Raw genomic sequence first — 14,084 nt, 5'->3', positions numbered from 1 at the left:
TTAATCTATCAAATAAGAGATATTTATCGTCAGTACCTCCAGGACAGAGACCCTAGATTAGATTCTCTGCATCTGAATGATTTTCTTGTGCTTGCCAGCATCCAGCAAGTGTGGAAATCTCAAATCAGAGTTTGTCTGCACAAGCAAAAAAAAATGGAACCAGAATAATTAAAGGGGTTACAATTCACACTCATTTTTTTCAGTGCATGCTTTACTTTTATAAGGAAACAAAAATACATGTGGATAAATGGAGTTTTACATTAAATCCATATTGGTCATTTATTATTGCAAACACACTAGCTTCCACTGATTTAGAGCCTGTTACTTTCCTTTTACTGCTGTGTTTTAACTGGCAAACACTTACAAAGTTTCATCTTCTGTTAGTTTTAAAAAGTGGAGCAAATATGTCTCCCGCACGTAAAATTGTCCTGCTTAAAGTTCATTTGCTAACTGCTGCATTTTTCATTTATACAGTGACTTTTATAACCCGTTTCCTCTGGAGTTTACAACACTAAGTGAGCAGGGCTGATTTGAAATAGATAGCTTTTGCTTACACAGTCAACTTTCATCCGTTGTGTATGTTTCTGTAAACAAAACGATGCAGCAGAGTTTGTGATGGACACAAGCACAGGCAGGGCCTTTGCAGTAACTTCTTAACCGGCACTTCATCATTTTTTTTTTCAGCACAGAAGCTTTTGCTTCCTCACGGGGAGAGCCTGTATGAAGACCTGCGTGGGCAGTGCTGTAAGGTAAGGCATGCTCCCACTGAAAGCCAAATTTTTTTAAGGTATTTTCCTAATTTTTCATTGCTATGGAGTTCCCATGTGAGGAGTTGCTTCACTCTGCATCTGATTTCTTCTCAGAAGGGCTTACATATGGTGGTCCTTCATTGTTTGGTAGTAACAAATACATGAGAAAAAATAACTTTGTAGATGATAACATGTCTTAAATAATGTTGAATTTTGCTGTCCTATGAGGTTTTATATGCGTACTCTTTCTCTTCTGTGAGCCTCAAACAGTCTCTTTGGGGAAAGGATGATGCTGTGTGTCTGGTGTACCTCTTGGTGCAGCAGGTCCCTGTGTAGCATCACTTGCAGTATTTTCTTGAACTTTGAAGTGTTAAATTAAAACAGGAGGGTCTGGTGTGTTTTCTGACTCATAGAAACACCGTGGTTTTGTGGCCTTCCCCGCCAGCTTTAGTGTCACCCTTCCTTCTCTATTTCACTTCTGTCTTCTCCTGCTGGGTAGCAGCCCCCATCATCTCCGCACCTCTTCAGACACAATGCGCTTGAGGCTTTCATCCACAGGCAGCCTCAGGATCAGCAAACAGCATCATTCTTACCTCCTCTCCCAGGACCTACGTCTGTCGTTTTTCACTCTACCTCACGCACCAAGTGAAGAAATAAATGGTCAATATATGAAGAATCTGTTTGAAATTGGGTGTATCTTCCAATTTGGGGGCCTAAAAGAGAGGCTTTCATGCAGTGCTAGGCAGATTACATTACACAGCCCGCGTGGATATTGCAAAGTCCAGCAGTGTTTGTACAGTATAGCTGTGCTGCTTGTTTCCTTAATCTGCTTGTTTGGAGACACCCGGAATATTCATCTTAATCATCTGTTTCCGCTGCATAGTAGGTACAGGAGGAAATACCACAGAGAGCCCTGTTACTGGGAAAACACATCATTTGAATGTGCAATGTAAATATTTTAACTAACCAAATGTAAACACTGTTTTGCCTTTAGGATGGGAAAAGACTGTCACACTCAAAAACGAGCTGACATAAGAGTGACCCTGTATAGATGAGATACAAAATTGTGTTCACACATTTTGGTAATCAAAACAGAGCCCTTAATGAATTGCCTAGTGTGAAAGGAATTACAAACACAAATGTGCCTGACACAAGACGTTCAGAAGTCGCTGCTGTATTATTAACTTTAGAAGGAAGGACTTTCAGGATTCATGGGGATCCGAGGTCCATAGGAGGGATGATGGGAGTTGAGAGAGAGATGATGAGAGATGTGAGGTGGTAAGAGCTAGAGATAGGCTGGAGACCCTGAAGGAGAATCTAAACCGTAACTATGCTCTGAATATCTGTGCTCCTTCATGCCTCTGGCAATGACTTGTGTTTGCCATGCCAGGACAGTTGATTCAGAGGTTTCAAAGGGTTAGAAGATGGTAGAAGCAACAAAGATACTAGCTATAGCAAGAAGCACCTTATTTCTTTCACAGATGTGCTGTGCATTTTTTCAGTTGGTGGATTCAAAGGAAAGCAGAGTTCTTGGGGAGCTCAGAGCAGTTGCTCATTAGCTCTAGCTACACTGACTTCATAAGTGCTTGAAGACTTATGATCGAGTGGTACTTGATAGAAACCAGACATGGAATTTAACTTTTGGTGCTGAATATGGTCCTTAAAAAGAGTGCTATAGCACAGAATATGAAATCCAGATACCGCTTGACTTTATCATGCAGTAGACGCTAAGAAGTAGAGACCCTAAATGGTTTTTGGGTGTTCATCATATTGCTAAGCAGAAGAAACACCTGGAGATTATGTCATTGGCTATATGTTCTAGCCCATGGATTGTTAATATCAGAAGATGAAGAAACAACACTGAGGATTTGACTAGACTCCATGGATTGCGAGAAACTAGTTAGATCTTATTTCTGTAGGCACAGGTCTATGTAAATGCCCAGGCAAATAAGCTTTCCTTACTGGAATAGCTGTGGGAATTTTTAAAGTTGATTTTTGCTTGTATTACCAACAATGGGTAATATATTAACATCTGCTTCACATTTGCTATTTCTTTGTTCTAACAGCTGGAAATTTACATTTACACATAGGCCTCAGAGCTAAAAATGTCACACCCTAGGTTAAAAACCCATACTGATTTTTTGCCATTTTCCTTGTTAGGAAAGGAGAACTGGAAACACAGGGAGAAAACAAATGGGAAGGGTAGCCCCCAGATGATAAATGCTTTCAGTTGGAGCACAGGTTAATAGTGTGTAGCATAGCCTAAGAGTGTCATTGTCTGCCACTACTACAGCAATTTAGCTGTGAGCAAATCTATTGAATAAAAATTATCCAAAGAAAGCAGAAGAAACCAAGTACTTAAGTCATTAGTGAAGAGAAAAACAAAAGAGCGGTTTTTTACGTATAGAGGAAATTAAGAGTCTTTTTTGTGTGGATGAGAAGTGTTTTACCTAGATGAGAATAACTTTGACGTTGTCCTTGAATAAAACTTCTGTTGCTAGAAAATCAATAATTTTATGCAGTAGCTTCATGTAACTGTTCTCTCAAATGTAGATAACGCAAATGATCTTTACCTTCCAATCATATGTATCCATTTTCATGGGAAAGCATGAATACATTTGAAAGTAAGAACTTATTTTTTCCCTAGAGGAGCAGAAAGCTTATATACTTTTGCTGAAGTGCTGTATTGTGGTTTTTTTTTTTTTCCCCAGAAAAGGATCTAAAATGGCTTGGTTTTAGCACAGGAAAAAAGATAGGAACAGATTACTTTGTAGTGCTGAATTCATAGCGTCATTTTTCTAAGAGAAAACAACATTATTTGAAGAAGGATTTTAGATGGCTGTTGAAAGATGGGGAATTTAAGAGGAGAGAAGAGAAGTGCAGTTTAAAAATGTTTGGAATGACAGTGTAAACTTCAGGGAGAAAGGGAATTAGATAAAAGAATCTGTGAGAGTGGAAATAATAATGTGAAGGGGAACAGACGACTGTGCTGGTGAGATCTTTTGGCCTGGGTTTTGAAAAGAATTTAGAATATGATCTGCAATCTCTGTCTGTTTGGGAGGGGGAATGGGAGTTTTTCCATTTACGATAAAGTAGAGTAATAATATCATTGCCCCGGCTGTTAAAATATTTTAAAATCTACTTCAAACTGATTATTTATTACAGTGTTAAAGTATAGACTGTTGTGGTAAGAAGAAAGAGAGAAATTGGAACTGATCCCAAAAAGTTAACTGAAAGCATAATTTATGCTTTCCTGAGAGGGGATGGAACCACTGGTCCAGTCCAGCTCATTCTTGCTTAGTTTCGTAAGAGACTAGTTTTTAGGAAGTCTCTTTGGATATTGCTGTAAGTTAAAATCTCAAGGTTCAAATCTGCAAGGGGAACTTGGAAGCCTCCATCAAAGCCAGGGATAAATAGGATGCATATTTTGAGTCCAAAAGTGCCATCTGAGGGTGGCTTTTCAAAGCACGTGAGGACCATGGCATCTCAAGCATCTCTGGCATCATTTGAGAACTGGCTTGTGTAAGGCGGCATTTCTGCAGAAGGTGGATGTGCTACACGGGACCTCCCATGGCCACAGCTGCTTCAGAAGCTGCTTTTTCATCGTGGTACAGAGTAATCTGCGATCTTGGCCTACTTAGTCATTTGTATGTAACAATCTTTGAATTCATAGCTACGTATCACCTATTCCAGATGAACAGCAATAGCTTTCAGCATTTGGTAAATCTGTCTGCGAGATGAATTTATACTTGTGCAGTCATAGACTGTCAGTAGCCTTGGACAATCCGCTGTCACCAGATTAACTTGGTTTCTTAGTTCTGCTCTTGCGGCTCAGCCAATTCCATTTCAGTGTATGGCAATTAAGGAGAGTATGCTCTAATAATATTTTACATTTACACAGCACCTCTCATCCCGGACTACTTTATAAATCATGTATATTCAGCACCGCTGACCTTTCGCGGTCCCTTGAGAGCAGGAGAGCAACCGTTTCACAAAAGCAATACAAACCACAGGAATTTTTCCTCTCTAATACTGGAGGGAACTCATTAATTACAGAATGAATTATGTGTTCCCTAAGCTACAGCTTCAGTTTTTAAAGACCTTTATTGAAAATTTCCTCAAGATAAGGTGCATGATCCTGCATTTTTGTGTACACCATGAGCAAAGAGCTAATCCATCTCTCCAAGACTGGACCCCGGAAACATTTCACTTGCCTCTAAATGAACATGAAAGTATCGGTGCCTCTGTACCTTGGCTGTCATTTTATCTGTCAATTGTCACCTCTTCCTGCAGGATCTGCCCCAAGTTCTATAGTCTGCATTCTCTCCTCAGCTGCTGAGGATCTTTCCATCTCAGTGTGAGAGGTACAGAAAAATAGATACCTCAGAAAACCTATATAATTGCTTTTGAGAGATTCAAATGTAACTGATCTTCTGGGGTATCAAGCTGAAGAAATTCAGCATGGCTATGCATTGGTCACGTGCAGAGGAGAGTTGAGCAAGGCCAAAGGAACAAGGAGGATGACAGTGATGAATTAATCTTCCTGGCTTCCAGTGCCTCTTCCTATAAACATTAAGAGGACAATCCAAAGCCTACTGAGATCACTTAGCATCTGTCCTTGCAGCACTGCAGCCATGGGGAATGGCAGTGGTCAGTGAGGGAGCGTGCGAGGTCCTTGGTCTGCCAGGGCATCCTTCTTCTGATGTGCAGAGGCTCAGCTCATGTGCAGGACTACCTCAGTGGGGACAGAGTCCCTCTGTTTACTTTAGGAAAAAGAGGAGCTGCTTTCCTTGTTTTTAAAGAAGAAAACAGATATGCAGCCTGTTCTAGTACAGTATTTGCCAAACCAGCCATTCTGGAGGTTAATTTGGGCCTTATTTAATCTGTTGTTTCAAGCAGAAGGACGGCAGCATTTCTATTTTAGTTGTACAATTCAGCAAATGGATTACAAAGCTGCAGTTAACTGTGAATGCCATGGATGATAACTCAGTTAATAGTAGATTAAAAGAATCTTTAGGTTTTCAGTGTATTGTTTTGCCATTTGTCTCTCTTCATAGCTTGTCTGGGTTTAATGTAGTTAATGCCATTTAGGAGCATTACTGAGACAAACCCCATTAAAGCGGGCATTATAACCCTTGTTTTGATTAGCACTCAAGGCCACTAGATAATGATGCTTACAAAAAAAATCTCTCATGTTTCTCTCATGGTCATTATCACTCTGATCACTACCAACCTTCCTACAACAGTGTAAGTCTTTTTTTTTTTCCTCTTTAAATCCCAGAGCCAATTGTGAATGCCTTCAGTATGGTCTGTGACATTTTAACTGTTACATTTATCTCAAAACTAACAATTCTCACTCTTTCACTGCTCATACTTGCAAGAAATCTTATCTTTGTCTATAAGACTTGTGGTCAAAAACTATCATTACTAGCTAATATTTTGCAAAGCTGTTTTATTGGGATGATTTTCTTTGATTTTATTTTGTGGCGAAGATTTCTAGACATTCAGGTATGTACATGTTCTTCTCAAACAACACCCTGAGCAGAGAAAGACATTTGCACCACTCCTACCAAGATAGCGACCAATAGAGGACCCTTTCAGTCCTGGACTGATATGGGCAATTAAAATAATTTCCTCACGTAATGCTTAAACCAGTGACATGTCATTCTAGGACAAAGCCTCTCAGCACCTCTTTCCAACACTCAAAGGATGAGCAGCTGCTATTACGTGTTAACATCTTTTGAGGGTGAATGGCCATTTTAGGCCGTGTTATTACCTCTGTGCAAATAGGTGCATTTTCCATCCCAGTGTACAGCATTGACTTCACGTGCTGTCCCCTTTACAGGTTTTAGTTATGTTAACCAAAAAGAAAAATGAGAAAAAATAATGAGTTCAGCAAGTTGTAGAACACTGGAACAGGTTGCCCAGAGAGGTGGTGGATTCCCCATCCCTGGAAACATTCAAGGCCAGGTTGGATGAGGCTCTGAGCAACCTGACCTAGTCGGGGATGTCCCTGCTCCTTGCAGGGGGGTTGGACTAGCTGACCTTTGAAGGTCCCTTCCAACTCTAACCATTCTATGATTCTATGATTCTATAAGTTGGGCTTGACATCTTGAAGAATGAGGAATGTCCACACTCCAGCCGTAGAGTTCAGACGCCTCGCCTTACAGGTGCATGAAGTTGCAGGTCTTTAAGGGCAGAAGGCTGGCCAGGACAATTAATGTTTTTAATAACACAGCCGACTCATTCTACCAGTATTGCTGTGTTTTACCCAGTGTAGATGAACACTGGTGTACCTGAAAAAAGGCTCTCACCCTAATCTTCACCCTTTATTCTTGCAGACCAGAGTCACCCTGTGTTTTCAATAACTCATCAGCTCCAGGTGTGAAAGCCCAACAGTCTCCTGAGGTCCTTTGAGCTGCTCATCAAAGCCTTAGAGCAGGCTGAATGCTCATTTTCATGAAGATATTTCTATAGAGAGAGATAAAAATTGCTGCTTTTTTTTTTTCCTCTTGAAGAGAAAAAAAAATGTGTGCACAAAAGAAGTGTGGCATATGGAGCTTTATTGTAGACTTGCTTTGGCTTCTGACTCTCCTGTGTTACTACCGACAGCGGGCTTCTGGCTGTGCCCGTGATCCCCCAGCCCCTGCTCTGGCATGTCAGGGACGAGCAGCCAAGGAGTGCCAAATTTAGAAAATGTTAGTAATTTTTGTTGGACTGTTTCTCCATTCTTTCCACCAATATAAACCTGCTGAGCACAGAAGCCCTTTCTGCCCCTTTAGCGTACTGCAGCCCGAGCCACCTAATCTGTACTCCCTGGTTTTGGGCAGTTTTTGATGAATTTTGCTCACTTAAAGCATCCAGTTCTGCTCTGTTCCTACTATTTGTTTTGTCTAGCTTTGCTCAGAGTTGATAACTAATGCAGTAGTTAAAATGCCATCATGTTAATGCTCTATACCAGGGATGGAAACCTGTTTGTCTCAGAAGCAGTTACACATGAACCAGGCTGCAAAATGAGCTTCAGAGTGCAATAACCCTGGATTTATTGTTCAGCCAGTCACCACACTAACTTGGTTTGGCCTGTTACTATTTTTACCTAGATAGTGGCTGCAGTTAAATTAAAAGGCATCTCCCAATTGCTAAACAACACAAGAGAACAGAGCTCTGGAAAGTATTCTCTTAATAAAATCCATTTTAAAAATATGTAAATCCTTACTTCTGAATTCCTGATAAACACAGAATAAATTCCCATAGTTCATGATTTCTCCTTATTTATTTAATGTATATGCCATTGTAACTGTGAATGAGGCTTTACAAAACCACAGGGACACAATCTTTCCCCTGAAGAGATTGTAGCTGAAATTAGACACAACATATAACCAATGGCTTCAATAGACAAAGCAGGATTACATCAAATAAAAATGGTTCATATTGTGTATATTGTATAGTTGTAAGCTTGTGATAATACAATTATTTGAAAAAGACCTGTTTGTTACCCCTGAATGTGGTGATTAGTAACAAAGCGCTGGAATAAAACCATCATTAGTGTTTGCTGGTTTAAACCAGAAAACCTGAGACACTAATGACTAATCATTGCTTTCCTAAGGGCAATTTAATTGAAGAGCTGGCTTTAATGGAGGCACCATTTAGTGGCATATTTGACTTTCTAGATGCTGTGGCCTCTAAGGATCTTCACTCCATTTTTAGACTCTGCTTCTAAGCTAATGACATTAAGTTTGCCTTCTGTGTTTTATTACATGAATCATAGAATCATAGAATCATTAGGATTTGAAGGGACCTTTAAAGGTCATCTAGTCCAACCAGGAGCAGGACATTGCCAACCAGATCAAGTTGCTCAGAGCCCCATCCAACCTGGCCTTGAATGCTTCCAGGGATGGGGCATCCACCACCTCTCCGGGCAACCTGTTCCAGTGTTCTACCACCCTCATTGTAAAAAATTCTTTCCCAATATCTAATCTGAATCTACCTCCCTGTATTTTAAAACCATCACCCCTTGTCCTATCGCAACGGGTCCTACTGAAGAGTTTCTCCTCATTTTCCCTGTAGACTCCCTTTAGGTACTGCAAGGTCACTATAAGGTCTCCCCAGAGCCTTCTCTTCTCCAGGTTGAACAGCCCCAGCTTTCTCAGCCTGTCCTTGTAGGAGAGGTGCTCCAGCCCTCTGATCATCTTCATGGCCTCCTCTGGATCCTCTCCAACTGGTCCATGTCCTTCTTTTACTGGGGCCTCCAGAGGTAGCCCCATGAAGTTAGAGCCTCTCGGAGGCTCTGTCTGGACTTACACACTTTCTTCACCCTTCATTGTGGGTACACAGTGGATAATAAGATTTCTCTGAATTTTAAGTAGAGTGTCTTGCTGCATACATGTAGAGCTCTTTTTCTACTATTTAGTAACAAGTGCCTGTGTAATATTTTGTTTTGAGGAATAAGCCATAATTGTGCAGTACTTCATTGTTTGAGTGTTTCTTAGCAGAATAGGCTACCATCCTCACACAAATACTACACGTACTTGTATCAAATCCTCAGGCTTTATTTTGACATTTGAATATCTAGTCCTTTTGCTTAATGGGACATCGTATAACGGACTGAGGTTTGGCCGCTATTTCCAGAGCTCTGCTAAAATAGATCTCGTATTGTCTACACTCCAGAAGAGAGGAGCAGGTGACATGCCAGTGGTGGGAGCAATGCAGGCCAGGCGCGAGGGGCATGGGGCTGGAAACCTTCCCACCTTCTCAGCCCCTTTGGCGGGCGAGGGTCGAGGTTTTTCTCCCCAGCAGTTTGCTCAGACACCAAAGTGGGTTAGCGTAGCTGCTCACCGACCCCACAGGATTCTGGTGTGGCTAATTAGTCAATATTTGCACAGCTCTGTGAAAACACTTTAGAAGTGCCAATTATGAATTATAATTATCTTGTGAAGATGATTGGGAGTCCACGTTTGCATGTTGATTCAGGCCATGGGAGTAAGCCTTTCAGATAACGGCTCTTATTTAAATGCTTTACCTATTTCTTATCTCTCGTTGTGTGTTTTTTTTTTAAGGATGATGAGAAACATTAGTATACCCTCAGGAAGAACCAGGTCTGGCTGTTTTTAATAATAAGTTATGTACTTAGTCACAGTAGGTACATTTACAAACCAAGCAGGACACGCTCAGAGATCAATTCTGTCTGTTCGGCAGATGGTTTTACACAATAGGCATCAGGACGAGCCTGCTGAGACTTTAAAACAAATACTTCCAAGTAACGTTGCCACAAGCCTGTTAATGCAGTGGCAATTCCTGTTTTAAACTCTGCAGAGCTCCTGCTTTATTTGTATCCCATCTATTTACTGAAGTATAATAGATTTACTCTGGGAAGAGACTAAATCTCAGCAGATTTACACTGAAGGCTGGAAATTAAGTTTCAACTTACTTTCACAAAATAGTAACTAATGCTTAGCCCTGACTGCAGGACACTTTGCTATTTTTCATAGCAGCACACCAGTATTAAAGACAAAGGGAGAACAGTCTACAAAAGAAGTCTGTAACTTGACTTACAGTTCTTGGTGTCCCTGGAAACTTTCTGCTGGAGCAGGAATACTTTTGTATTTTTCTTAAGGTCTCTGCATTTTCTTGTAGCTTTATAAATGTTGCTAGTCTTTTTAACTGGATAATAAAAGCCTTTATTATTTATTCTACTTCTGCCTAAATTAGTTGGGCAAATAGTTGCCTCTAACGTAGATTTAATATTTTAGCCTGTCGATGTGTATGTTAATGTTGCATTAAATAAAAAGAAACCTAGAGTTGTACATAATTCCACTGAGGGGACAATGTTCTGCCTGCAGTTATTATACAAGAGCAATTGGGAACAGAATTGGGCCAGAAGTTCCCTACATACCTACCTCTTTGCAGTAACATAAAATTTTAATGGGGAAAAAAATCACAGGGAAATGAACACTTTGTTTAAAAATGTTCATGAAGGGAAAATAACTTTTTTTTTCCCCCGAATATGGGTCTTTTGATAGTTGTTTGCTGATCTTATGCTTATATTTGCATTCTGTAGCTGCATAGGGATGTTTAATGCAATGTTGATATGAGCCCACACATCGATGCTCCAGTAGAGGGGTCTTAAATATTCATATGATGGCCAGATTCATGTGGTTTTATTTGCTTCTTTTCCTCCCTACTTGGAGTCCTAAGTGCCATCAGACAATTAAACATTATAGCATCCGTAACAGTGAACATTTCTGAAAATCTGGACATTCATTTTTTGATTCACCAGCTGGAAAGAGTGTGATGCTCTGGCATTGTTCTACCTGGAGAAAAGTATTCTTCTGAATTAAACTAAAATATCCTTATGACTTTCTGAGAAGGATTTAGTGCTAAGAGCATTCAGCCTTGTGTAGGAAATGATTGTAGACGAAGATGCTTTTATCTGTGTAACAATTAAGGATGACATTACTGGTATGAGACTCAACTGCAAATGGAGACTCCTAAATTTAGGCAAGTACCTGCAAGACATCTTCAGGCCCCATTGTAGTCAGTGTTGATCAGAGTCCCCTTCCATTGCCCACCCAGAAGCAGCTGCTGCCATTTGAGATGCCCTGGGACATTGTTCATAGTCTCTAATTGCTATTTGAGAAGCATGAGAATTTTCTGTAGGTCATGTGCCATGTCTGCCAACCACATCCAGATGTAGGTTTCATCTGCCTAAAGAGAGGGCATTGATTGCTGTTTTAAATGGCATAGGCTATGGCCCTTGGCCTCCAGCTGCCACTCCAGAAGGCCACAAATCTCCTGCAGTTCCTGAATCAAGTTGTCCATCTCTGTGGCCATATCTGCACAGATGTCCACATAGCTTGGATGCCCTCAGGCAACACAGGTCCTATGTTTAGGCAACTAAATGGCATCCTCATGGGCTGGCCAGCTGCATTCCTTATGAGGCTCCATTGCCTGGTAGCCCTGGGGATGCAGGAGGCTCAGACATATCATTCACACATAGACACACTTGGGCATCTCAGGCATCTCATGATGGGTGGCTGACTCCCACCCATCACATCACATGTCTGACATTTCACTGAGCTTGCAGTGCCACTTAGGACTTTGTTGATAGAAAATTTGAAAACTATGGAAGGGCTGAGAGGAAGAAAGGAGAGAAAACTGTAGTTGCTGCCCGTATTACTGCTCTGCTCAGCTCTGTAACTCAGCTGGTGAGACGCACTGTGGATTTGACCTGCGGTCTCACAATCCTCCAGTCTCATCTGCGGACTCACGGAAGAGCAATGGGGGCAATCGAGCCAAGTCAGAAAGCTGCACCAGGGGAAATCAGAAGCCCTGAGGCTCGGTCACTGGGCTGCAGCAGCACAGTGGAATAAATTTGGAGTCCTGAAATGGGTCAAATGACTGTCCTCCTCAGACAGCAGTAGGTACTCTATGGTAACTGGCCTGTTTTCTCCATCCATTTCAACAGACCTTTGAATTTTCCATCATAATTTTTCCTTTTCCTTGCTTTCACTCCACCCGCATTTGCCAGCAGTGCTGTCTTTGCCTGTTAGCAGTTGTGTACCAGCTGCTGTGCTTTTTCCTTTTTTTGGCAGCTTCTGTGCAGATTTTGCTTGCTTTTTTGCCCCAAACCTTTTTGGTGCACATCAGCATGTTATCTGTTTGCATGCACTAGGGAATGATAGGAGCCATGATCTATTTGGGTCAGTGCATGCCAGTGTGTAACTATTCCAAAATGAGGGTTTTTCTAAGAATAAATTCTCCCTCACCAATCTGGTTCTCATTCTTGCCCATATAGTTTCTGTTAGTTCCCTTCTGCTATTTTTAGACCTGTGAAATTGGGGTAAAGAGAGTGATGAGTCTTTCTGTTGTTTTTGCCTTCTTCCAGCCGAACTCGGTTTTGCGTTTCTCCTGTTATTTGAATAACTCATGGAAATACACAGCAAAGCAAATAGTTTAGCAGCTGCCCCAAACTAAGGTGTACAGTCACGTGTTACAAGTCAGCTGAAAATTCGAAAAGGGTTCTCTAAAGAGATGGCACGGTTGTTTTTCTGAAAGTAGCACATCAATTTGATAATTGCGTCTAAGCAAATCCAGAGCTGAATGACCTCTGCTCTTCAGGCAGTTAGCCAGCTGTTCATTGTAGTCGAGAAAATCTTTCAACAAAAGGAAAAATTAATTTACTATTGCTGCTATCAAATTAACCTATAAGTGCGTCAGCTTTCAATGACTAACGGTCACCCCCTTGATTCGTGAGTTGTTTCTTTGAAAACTGTTTCCTTCTGCAGAATCTGATTGCTTTACAATAAAACTGTCTCCCTAAGCGATAAAAAAGGATAAAAAAAAGGTTTGTTCACCCCACAGCGTTAGGTTATCCGTTAAAATGAGCCACAGTCAGGAGGGTGTTACAGCAGGCTTGAGCGTGGCAAATTTTTCAAAGAATAAAGGAGATGAAACCCAGGCTGCTTGGCAAAGGAAAATCAGATCTGAACCAGGTATTATGACAGTGGTGTAAAGGTAAATTGTAAAAGCTGTTGAAATACTGGGGGGACGGTGGGATGTGTTGTGGCTGTATACATTCTTGAGCCGACGTCTCATTATCACGTGTATGTTTGTGCCTTGTATGTTGTTTAATGTTATCCCATTTTAGGTAAGCAGTCCTAATACTTAACTCCTATCATTTCATTCTGTTTCTGAGAGACTGTTTTGATGTATTTCTTGTCATCTGTCTTTTGTATTTCTGACATGCCTTGCCGTTTCTCACCACTTGGGCATCATAATATTAATAGGCCATAACCAAAGCAATCATCAATAAATGTTGATATCAGTACTCTTAATTTTATAAGGAGTTTGTATATGTTTGATTGGATATACCAATCATTTGGTATATCCAATATTATTGGTATATTTGGTATATCCATATTATTGAAAAATAATTCAGAGAGCAAAGAAGTGCTGAAACAAAAATGCTGCCCAGGGTGAGAGGTACTCAGCTAATGGCAAGGGTGGCAGGGCTAGACGGACCAATCTTCGAGGTGAGTGGAGAAGTGATGGCAGTTCATGGAGCTCTAAGGCAGAGGTGAGCCACGACAACACCAGTATGGCCGCCAGAAAGAAAGAGGAGGAAGCTGTGGAAGGAGGAATGAGGCTCTGTGGGTGGCAGAGCGTGGGTGAAGGTGCCCGAAAGAGGCAGGACAACAGAGGTGGAGGCTTCCTGGCCATGAAGGAGGGGAAGCAGTGGCTGCTTTTGTGGTGTGCGTGCACATGGATGTGGGCTGAGGTCACATCTGCACAGCTGAAAGACTTTTCTCAGCTGCTGTGTGAATGAGACGTGCTTAC

At 41.2% G+C, this 14,084-nt stretch overlaps 1 protein-coding gene across 2 annotated transcripts in view; it reads left to right on the top strand.

Annotated features, from left to right (window-relative positions):
• Positions 1-14,084, top strand: part of PAG1 (phosphoprotein membrane anchor with glycosphingolipid microdomains 1) — a 111,764-nt gene that overhangs the window by 65,885 nt on the left and 31,795 nt on the right. For both annotated transcript variants that reach the window (XM_086740961.1, XM_086740962.1), the window contains one exon: positions 685-749. The gene's annotated coding sequence lies outside the window, so the exon portion shown is untranslated. The remainder of the gene's footprint in view (positions 1-684; positions 750-14,084) is intronic.

This window comes from Chlamydotis macqueenii, chromosome 2 (assembly GCF_036417535.1).
Source record: "Chlamydotis macqueenii isolate bChlMac1 chromosome 2, bChlMac1.mat, whole genome shotgun sequence".
Lineage (NCBI taxonomy): Eukaryota > Metazoa > Chordata > Aves > Otidiformes > Otididae > Chlamydotis > Chlamydotis macqueenii.
This window is presented reverse-complemented; position numbering and strand designations above follow the sequence as displayed.